The sequence below is a fragment of the Moschus berezovskii genome, chromosome X (assembly GCF_049115385.1).
Source record: "Moschus berezovskii isolate FMDL1 chromosome X, NW_MosBer_1.0, whole genome shotgun sequence".
Classification (NCBI taxonomy): domain Eukaryota; kingdom Metazoa; phylum Chordata; class Mammalia; order Artiodactyla; family Moschidae; genus Moschus; species Moschus berezovskii.
The window spans coordinates 23298871-23309639 of NC_142488.1; the positions used below are offsets into that span (position 1 = coordinate 23298871).

The following is a 10769-nucleotide window of genomic DNA, read 5'->3' on the forward strand; positions in this document are numbered from 1 at the left end:
AATCAGCCATTTAAATATTACCAAAGAGGTAAGGGAAACCATGTACAAAGAACTAAAGGAAACTGCGAATTGTGTTTCCCCAACTAAAGACTATCAACCAGATTTAGAAATTATTAAAATGAACAAAATAGAAATTCTGGAGTTGAAAAGTACAGTAACAGAAATAAAAAATACATTAGAGGGATTCCATAGGGGATTTGGGCGGGCCAAAGAAGAATTACCAGAAGACAGGTCAACTGAGATTATATAATCTGAGGAACAGAAAGTAAAAATAAATAAGGACAATGAGCAATGCCTAAGAGACTTGTGGAACATCATCAGTTATGAAATCATACGCATAATAAGAGTCTCAGAATAGAGAAAGGGGCAGAAAGAATAATTGAAATAATAAAGTTACAGTTTCCTCTCTGGCACGTGAGGAACTTAGAAGTTGTCATTCCATCCTGACAACAAATAAAAAGCTGAAAAAAATCAATAAATCTTGTTACATCAGCCAGAGAGGTGAGACCACAGAGAAAACTGCTCCCCAGCTAATTGGAAGGGCTGTTAGGTCAATACAGAGAATCAGAACTTAACAAACAGAAACCTCAGTGGGAACAAGTGCCATGGTAGGAAAATCTAAACTATGATTGAGAAATTTCTACGCAACTCATTGTGGAAAAGTCTGAGAGTTAAAAATTCTTTACATTTTGCGAATTTTACATCCAGGAGTGTTACCAGATTCTCACAGTTAAGACTGAAAAAAATCCCTTTGGGCTTCCTGCAGGGAGAGGAAAAAGTAATCACTTGACATATGCCAGAACATTCTGTCCTTAACAAAACCTGCCCTCAGGAGAAATTATATTATCAGAGCCTAATCCTCATTGCCAAATTCAGACTTAAATTGAAGAAAGTAGGGAAAACCACTAGACCATTCAGATATGACCTAAATCAAATGATTATACAGTAGAAGTGAGAAATAGATTTAAGGGACTAGATCTGATAGATAGAGTGCCTGATGAACTATGGACGGAGGTTCGTGACATTGTAGAGGAGACAGGGACCAAGACCATCCCCATGGAAAAGAAATGCAAAAAGGCAAAATGGCTGTCTAAGGAGGCCTTACAAATAGCTGTGAAAAGAAGAGAAGTGAAAAGGAAAGATATAAGCACCTGAATGCAGAGTTCCAAAGAACAGCAAGGACAGATAAGAAAGCCTTCCTCAGCGATCAATGCAAAGCAATAGAGGAAAACAACAGAATAGGAAAGACAAGAGATCTCTTCAAGAAAATTAGAGATACCAAGGGAACATTTCATGCAAGGATGGGCTCGATAAAGGACAGAAATGGTGTGGATGTAACAGAAGCAGAAGAACAGGTGGCAAAAATACACACAAGAACTGTACAAAAAAGATCTTCACGATGGTGTGATCACTGACCTAGAGCCAGACATCTTGGAATGTGAAGTCAAGTGGGCCTTAGAAAGCATCACTACGAACAAAGCTAGTGGAGGTGATGGAATTCCAGTTGAGCTATTTCAAATCCTGAAAGATGATGCTGTGAAAGTGCTGTACTCAATATGCCAGCACATTTGGAAAACTCAGCAGTGACCACAGGACTGGAAAAAGCCAGTCTTCATTCCAATCCCAAAGAAAGGCAATGCAAAGAATGCTCAAACTATCGCACAATTGCGCTCATCTCACACGCTAGTAAAGTCATGCTCAAAATTCTCCAAGCCAGGCTTCGGCAATACGTGAACCGTGAACTTCCAGAAGTTCAAGCTGGTTTTATAAAAGGCAGAGGAACCAGAGAACAAATTGCCAACATCGGCTGGATCATGGAAAAAGCAAGAGAGTTCCAGAAAAGCATCTATTTCTGCTTCATTGACTATGCCAAAGCCTTTGACTGTGTGGATCACAATAAACTGTGGAACATTCTGAAGGAGATGGGAATCCCCGACCACCTGACCTGCCTCTTGAGAAACCTGTATGCAGGTCAGGAAGCAACAGTTAGAACTGGACATGGAACAACAGACTGGTTCCAAAGAGGAAAAGGAGTACGTGAAGGTTGTATATTGTCACCCTGCTTATTTAACTTATGTGCAGAGTACATCATGAGGAACGCTGGGCTGGACGAAGCACAAGCTGGAATCAAGATTGCCGGGAGAAATATCAATAACTTCAGATATGCAGATGACACCACCCTTATGGCAGAAAATGAAGAGGAACTCAAAGGCCTCTTGATGAAAGTGAAAGAGGAGATTGAAAAGGTTGGCTTGAAGCTCAACATTCAGAAAACAAAGATCATGGCATCTGGTCCCATCACTTCATGGGAATTAGATGGAAAAACAGTGGAAACAGTGTCAAACTTTATTTTTTTGGACTCCAAAATCACTGCAGATGCTGACTGCAGCTATGAAATTAAAAGGCGCTTACTCCTTGGAAGGAAAGTTATGACCAACCTAGATAGCATATTAAAAAGCAGAGACATTACTTTGCCAACAAAGATCCATCTAGTCAAGGCTATGGTTTTTCCAGTGGTCGTGTATGGATGAGAGAGTTGGACTGTGAAGAGAGCTGATCGCCGAAGAATTGATGCTTTTGAACTGTGGTGCTGGAGAAAACTCTTGAGAATCCCTTGGACTGCAAGGAGATCCAACCAATCCATTCTAAAGGAGATCAATCCTGGGTATTCATTGGAAGGACTGATGGTAAAGCTGAAACTCCAATACTTTGGCCACCTCATGCGAAGACTTGACTCACTGGAAAAGACTCTGATGCTGGGAGGGATTGGGTGCAGGAGGAAAAGCGGATGACAGAGAATGAGATGGCTGGATGGCATCACCGACTCGATGGACATGAGTTTGAGTGAACTCCGGGAGTTGGTGATGGACAGGGAGGCCTGGCGTGCTGTGATTCATGGGGTTGCAAAGAGTAGGACATGACTGAGCAACTGAACTGAACTGAATCTATTGAAGTTTTATCAGAGCCAAACTGGCTTGGGAGAAATAAAATACCCATTTCTAGCCTTCTCTATCCTTCTATATGGGACAAGGGAAGTAATTCCAATTCCACATAGCTATCCTGTCCAGTTTAAGGGGGGTGTAGGACTGTGAATCACTTGTGAACTTTGTAGCCAGTGGGTCAGAAGGACAAGTAGCCAGTTGGGACCTGTGACTGGCATTTGAAGTAAGAGACTTCAAATCTTGTAGGCCTGAACCTTTTACCTGGGGGTTGTGATGCATTCTCTAGGTAGACAGTGTCAGAATTGAGTTATATTTGTAGGACATCCAGTCACTGTCTGCTGAGAATTAGAGAACCACTTGATGGTGTCAAAAAAATAAAAACAACAACAACAAAAAACCCCACACATCAAACTGCAGAAAATCAAAGATAAAGAGAAATTTTAAAAGAATCAGTGGAAAAACAGCCTATCTGTAGAAGAGCAAAGATTAAGAGTTATATTTGACTATTCCTCAGAAACTATCGGAGAAGGCAATGGCAAGCCACTCCAGTACTCTTGCCTAGAAAATCCCATGGACAGAGGAGCCTGGTGGGCTACAGTCCATGGGGTCGCTACTAGTCGGACACGACTGAGCAACTTCACTTTCACGCATTGGAGAATGAAATGGCAACCCACTCCAGTGTTCTTGCCTGGAGAATCCCAGGGATGGCGGAGCCTGGTGGGCTGCCGTCCGTGGGGTTGCACAGAGTCGGACACGACTGAAATGACTTAGCAGCAGCAGCAGAAACTATACAAACCAGAAAAAAGGGGAGTATTTTTTCCTCTCAACATTTAAGTGTTGAGAGGAAGAAATATAGGAATTCTCTACCCTGCAAAATTATCCTTCAAAAGGGAAGAACGAATAAAGACTTTCCCAAGCAAACAAAAATTGAAGAGACTTGTTACTAGTAGATCGACCTTGTAAGAAATAAAGGAAATTCTTCAAAAAGGAGGAAAATGATATAGAATCCTTCTAACGAGAAGAGAATTAGAGGTAGAATAAATGGAAGTGAAAGAAAATTTTTTTCTTTCACAGTATTTATCTCATTCATAATTGATCTAACAGGTATCAGTTTGTTCAAGAAAATAACTGCAACAATATATTTGATGATTATGGCCTGCATGTGTGCTAAGTTGCTTCACTCATGTCCAACTCTGTTAGACTCTATAGACTGTAGCCTGCCAGGCTCCTCTGTCCATGGGATTCTCCAGTCAAGAATACTGGAGTGGATTGCTGTGCCCTCCTCCAGGGGATCTTCCCGACCCAGGGATCGAACCCACATCTCTTACATCTAATCTGCATTAGCATGTGGGTTCTTTACCACTAGCGCTACCTGGGTTTATGCATAGGCCATAGGATTATGGCCTATGTATAAGCAAAATGAATGAGAAATAATCAAGGGACAGGAGGGAATAATTAGAACTACTCTGTGATTATGAGGTACTTGCACTATATGCAAAATAATAGAGGATTATTGCAAAATGAACTTGAATTAGGTGTAAATGTGTATTGCAAACATTAGGGCCACCACTGAAAATAAATTTTTAAAAATAATTGATATGCTAAAGTATGGAAATTGGAATCACATAAAAGCTCAACTAATTTTTTCCAGTTTTACTGAGGTATTAATATGAATGACCAATAAACATTATATATATTTAAGGTGTGAAATGTGATATTGATATATGTACATTGTGAAATGATTCCCCCAATCAAGCTACTTAGCCTAAAAACCACAAACAGAGCAAAAAGAGTATAAAACAAAAACAAGAGGGGAAAATAAAGGCCACAAGTACAAAACAGTAACAAATATGGTAGATATTAATGCCATCACATGAATAATTACTTTGCATATAAACCGTCTAAAATCAACTAAAAGGCAGAGATTATCAGTGTGGACCAAAAACCAAACCCCAACAATATGTTGTTTAAAGAAAGAAACCCACTTTAAATACAAAGACACACAGATTAAAGTAAAGGAACAGAGAAGGATATACCTTGGTTCAGTTCAGTTCAGTTCAGTCACTCAGTCGTGTCTGACTCTCTGCGACCCCATGAATCACAGCACGCCAGGCCTCCCTGTCCATCACCAACTCCCGGAGTTCACTCAAACTCATGTCCACAGAGTCGGTGATGCCATCCAGCCATCTCATTCTCTGTCTGTCATCCCCTTCTCCTCCCGCCCCCCAATCGCTCCCAGCATCAGAGTCTTTTCCAGTGAGTCAACTCTTCGGATGAGGTGGCCAGAGTATTGGAGTTTCAGCTTTAGCATCAGTCCTTCCAGTGAACACCCAGGACTGATCTCCTTTAGAATGGACTGGTTGGATCTCCTTGCAGTCCAAGGGACTCTCAAGGGTCTTCTCCAGCGCCACAGTTCAAAAGCATTAATCAAAATAAAGTGGGAGTGGCTATACTAATTACAGACAGAGCAGAGTTCAGAGCACAGAAAGGTATCAGGGATTAAGAAGGGAATTGCATAATGATAAAGGTGTCATTATATCCAGTGATAAAGGTGTCACTGTGCTCCAAGCTTAAGTCTCTCAATTGTGAGATACATCATGCAAAGAGCTGGCCTTTGTTCCTCACTCCCACTAAACTCCCCAGGACATAACTAAACTTAAACTTTAGTCTGAAGAGCTTGCAGTTTCCCAAGTGGACGTAGCTTGGTGCATTTAAACTTAACTTCCACTTCATTGCATTTATCTAGACCTCAACTCCCTCACTCTGTTTTTAATTGCCCTCTGGTTTACCATAATATCTTACCATCTTCATTATAAGATTACAGCTGTTAGACACACAGAACCTAGCACGCAGAAATAACACAGTGTATCCCAAAGAGCAGATGCCAAATTGGTGTTAAGGGAATAAATGAGTCAGGGAGCATATTATCTAATTTATTAGGATTTAATTTCTCCTGGGTCGGGAAGATCCCCTGGAGAAGGAAATGGTAACCCACTCCAGTATTCTTGCCTGGAGAATCCCATGGACGGAGAAGCCTGGTAGGCTACAGTCCACGGGGTCGCAAAGAGTCGGACACGACTGAGAGACTGAACGGAACGGAACGGAAGTTCTTAGCTAAGCTAAACAAATGCAGGAATGTGTCATTCAATTTTTACTGTACAACAGACTAAAGATAAGACAGGAAGTGACCATTTTTTACTTTATTTTGTTCTATTTCTTGATCCCAACAATTTTTCTACTGACTTACTTTACTTTTCTAAAGTAACACCTATCCCAATGGCATGTTACCCATTCTGAATCAAAAAATAGGTATGAAGATGTCCCACTTTGATTCACAAAATATAAAAATTCCTATTTGCAAACTTGATACATAGCAATAAATGTATAAACAGGTGATTCATAAATGTACTCAGAAGCTATTTAAACCGTCTATTAAAAGAGACAGTATTTGAAATATAATGAAAAGAGAGAGACAGAGACAGTGATACAGAGAGACGATTAGAGAAATAAAGATCTCCAAATTACCACATAAATAGGAAAATAAAGATGGTACACATCCATGATAAAGGAAGTGATATCCAGGGAGTTGAGATGCTCTAAGGCGAGGGCGAGGGGCAGGGGGACAGCAGAAGATATGGACTGTCAACTCCACTGAGAGCAGAGTGTAGCCCTGAGAAGAGGTGCAGAGAAGAGCTGGTCAGCAGGAGGTCAGGTTTCAGAGCTGGAAGCAGGACACACTGGGGAAGTCTGGGGTCAGGAGAGGAGAGGATGCTGTAATGGTGGAAGAGTTGGAGCTGATCAAAATACTAGTTTCTGGACAGAGTGAGCTCTCGATCGGATCCTAAGAAAATGAAACCCAGGGACAGTTCCCACATACTGATCTGTTCTCATATTCACTCTCCCCTTCAGTTGACTTACTTTTAGCACTTTAACTTCAAGTGCCTTTTTATTATTTGAGATACATAGTGCAAAGAAAAGTGAATTAAGAGACAGGTCTGCCCCAGGCTGGGAGGAATGAAACCGTATGGCCTGTAGACGAATTCAGACCAGGAGTCTATTCCCAGCTCTGCTAATAACCAGTCTTGTGAACTTGAGAAAACTGTGAGTTCTTCATCTGCTGAGTTTGGTAAGCCCTATTGGAAGGACTGATGCTAAAGCTGAAACTCCAATACTTTGGTCACCTCATGCAACGAGTTGACTCATTGGAAAAGACTCTGATGCAGGGAGTGACTGGGGGCGGGAGGAGACGGGGACGACAGGAGACGGGGACGACAGAGAATGAGATGGCTGGATGGCATCACTGACTCAATGGACATGAGTTTGAGTGGACTCTGGGAGTTGGTGATGGACAGGGAGGCCTGGCGTGCTGTGATACTTGGGGTCGCAAAGAGTCGGACATGACTGAGCGACTGAACGAAACGGAATGGATCTTGTAAGATGGTTGAAATATATGTACCATATATAAATCACATGGCAAGAGGACCAGCAAATATCACCCAATATTTAAAGAATAGCAGTAATTAATATTATTTTGATGATACCATTTACCTCCCTTGGAATGTTTTAATTCAGGAAATTTCAAAGAATATGTCATATTCTTAGAAAAAGAATACTGAATCAACCAAAAATACTGAATCACTCTCTCTAGCTGGCAAAACTAACTTTACCCATTTGAGCATTTATCATTAATTTAGGTATGGGGTTGTTGTCCCTAGCTGGGTACAGCTCAAGCTCCTAGATGTCATCTATCTAGGATATGAACCCTACCATCCCTTCCAGGTGCCCTTGCATTCAAACCAGCTGTTTACATTCATTACACTCTCATAAAAAAGCTATCCCTCAGGAGTTTACCAAACTCTACTTAAGATAACATAGTTAAAATGCCTTTATAATGGATCAGATCCTGGCTCTCCCAGCTTGAGGTAAACAGTGCCAGCACAGTGGTTTCTTGGCATTTCACCTAAGAGGAACGTCTCCATTATTTTTCAGAAACTCCCTGGAAATGATGTGCATAGAGCACCTAGTTTGCACACTGTGTTCATCTGCACTAGATCAAGAGCAAAAGACACCTTCCTTTCCTGCCCCTAGTGGAGCTTTTTCTATAGTTTATCCACAATCCCAAAATAATTTGTAGCAGCAGTTTTCCATTATAGACTAGATGTTTGTGTCCCCAGCAAAATTCATGTGTTGAAGCCCTAACCACTTTCTCCTTCCCACCGTTGTCCATGTAATTGTATTTGAAGGTGAAAGTTTAGGGAGATAATTACGTTTAGATGAGGTCATGAGGATGGGGCACCCATGATGCAATTAGTTATCTTAGAAGAAGAGCAAGAGAGACCAGAATTCTCTCTCTCCATCATATGAGAACAGAGAGAAGGTAGCCAGAAAGAGAGCTCTCACCAGGAACAGAATCCACCGGCACACTGATTGTGAACTTCCCAACTGTAACTGAAAAATAAATGTCTGTTGTTTAAGTCACCCTCTCTATGGTATTGTTACAGCAGCCTTAGCAGACTAACACAGGGTTTTTTCCCATCAACTGTTGGAAGGTTTGGCCTCTACTCACCACTTCAGGACCTCAACTAGCCCACCACACAACAGAAATGAAAATTACATTCCACTGAGGACCCATAGTTTCCTAAAGTCCCAAACTGCCTTATTCAGGAAATTTACACTTAACTGCCATCACCCAGTGGCAAAGAATCCTCTTGCAATGCAGGAAGCACAGGAGAAGTGGGTTCAATCCCTGGGTTGGGAAGATCCCCAGGAGGAGGGCATTGCAACCCACTCCAGTATTCTTTCTGGGAAAATCCCATGTACCGAGGGGCACGGTGGGCTATCATCCATGGGGTTGCACATGACTTAAGTGATTGAGCAGCCAGGCAGGCAGGGCTATCATAAGGAATACCCTCCACTTCAACCATTCTTTTTACTTTACCTATAAGTCATAGAGAATATTTCAGTATCTTACTCATATAACTCATAAGCTCTAAAAGTCTGTGAGTAGAGGCTGGATTTTCTTTATATTAGCATCCCCAGTACTAGCGTTGAGCCTTCCCAAGAGCAGATTCTCAACGTTTGATGAATAAAAGAGCCAATAAACACAAGGTCTACTTTATTAACATTTAATTTCTCTTACTTTCCTGAAGAAGCTAAGAAACTCGGAGCATAGATTAATTACTTTAACAAAGCTAAAAACTAAAAGGAACAAGAAAAACTAACATTGACCATGTTTTACTTTTTTTTCTATTCCATTATCCTAACTATTTTACTATGGGATTCTTTCACATTTCCAATAATATAATCCCTATTGTGATGTTATATTTTCTTATCTGGGGGAAAAAACTTCACATACTTCACCATGGGTGGCGTGGTAATACTGAGCGTGTCCTTGGGAGGTGTATTGACCTTGACAGTAGTGTCAGGCCTGGCTGCATCCATGCCTTGGGCTTTCTCTTCTTCATCTCGCAAAGCTTCTTCATAATAAGCGGGGAAGTCACTGGGAACAGCATCATTGACCTTTGCCAAAAATTCCAGGACTTTCATCTTGCTGGTTTCAAGATGTGCTTTTGGGCCCCAGAGAAACTCATAACGTGGAGGATCACTGTTGGCAACCTGGCGGTACTCCAGGTACTTCAGCCTCACTAAATCTTTGGTGATGAGCTTTCTGGGCTCTCCATAGATGAGGTGCTTTCTTCCAGCATATACTCGCATTGTACCCAGGTATTTCCAGATGTCTTCCTCAGTAGCACAGTTGCCCTTCAGGAAGATCATACCCAGGAGATTCATCAGGAGACCAGTCTTGGGTAACCCCCTTCCGGCACGCACCCTCCCATTGTTGGGGAGTTTCAATTTGCTGACCAGATTATAGCAGGGAACGACTGAGTCGACCTCCTTCAGATCTACTGCAAAGATTAGCTCAATGCGTTCAGAGGCTCTCTTGACAATCTCAGCAAATCGGTCATGGTGGCTTCGGTGGATAATCTTCAGGATGTCTTCCTTCATAATGAGCTGCTTCATGTTATACTTGTACAGAAGTAACTGCTCCAACAAGCTAGCTTTCCTGGTTAAACAGTTACTTCCTGGGGTCTCAGTGAAGGGTGGGACCTCATAGGCAAATACCCTATGCTCATGTTGGCTATTGAATGCTTCACTCAATCTAGTGCGACGAGAAAAGACTGCGGTAGTGGCGATGGTCGGTACTCTTCGAGGCTCCTCGGGAGTGCTACATGACTCAGCACCAGGCAGACTCTGGGTAGTATCTTTACACTGAAGAGAGGAGGTAGTGGACTCCTCTTCTGCTGCTGCTGCTGCTATGGCCTGAGCACCCCCACAACTCTGGGTCTTGCCTTCGGCTTCGGGGTGTTTCTCACCACCACGGGCCTTACTCTTCTTACTTCGAGGCATGGTCAGGGACAGCAGGAAAGAGTATAGACGGGAGCTCAGAAGACGTGGGCACCTGGAGGAAGGAGAATAAGATGCTGTAAGCACCTCAGCAGGGAGATTCCACCTTGGCTTTAACCAAGGCCACCTCTGTAGGGTCCTTGGGGGCACTGGTCGAGGACCTCTCAAGGCTTCGGTTTTGATCTGCCTGTCCCCTGAGAAAACTGGGAAGGATATCAGAACCTTAGAATGCAGCCTGCCAACCCTGCTAGGGGTATACTAGGGTGACAGCAGGGACTGCCAGCAGGGAGCCTCTGTTCTGGGTTTGAGGGTATTCTCAGTTTATTGTCAGGGTCATCATAGTCATATAGTCAGTTGTTGGCAGGTCTTGACCTCCTCTTTTCTGATGCTTTGAAGCTGACACCTCAAACCAAAGTCAGCACT

The 10769-nt window shown here is 42.4% G+C and overlaps 1 pseudogene; it reads right to left on the reverse strand.

Moving 5' to 3' along the window:
* Positions 1 to 9249: 9249 nt before the first annotated feature.
* On the reverse strand, positions 9250 to 10349 carry LOC148773243 (melanoma-associated antigen B5-like; annotated as a pseudogene).
* Between the last annotated feature and the right edge of the window lie 420 nt (positions 10350 to 10769).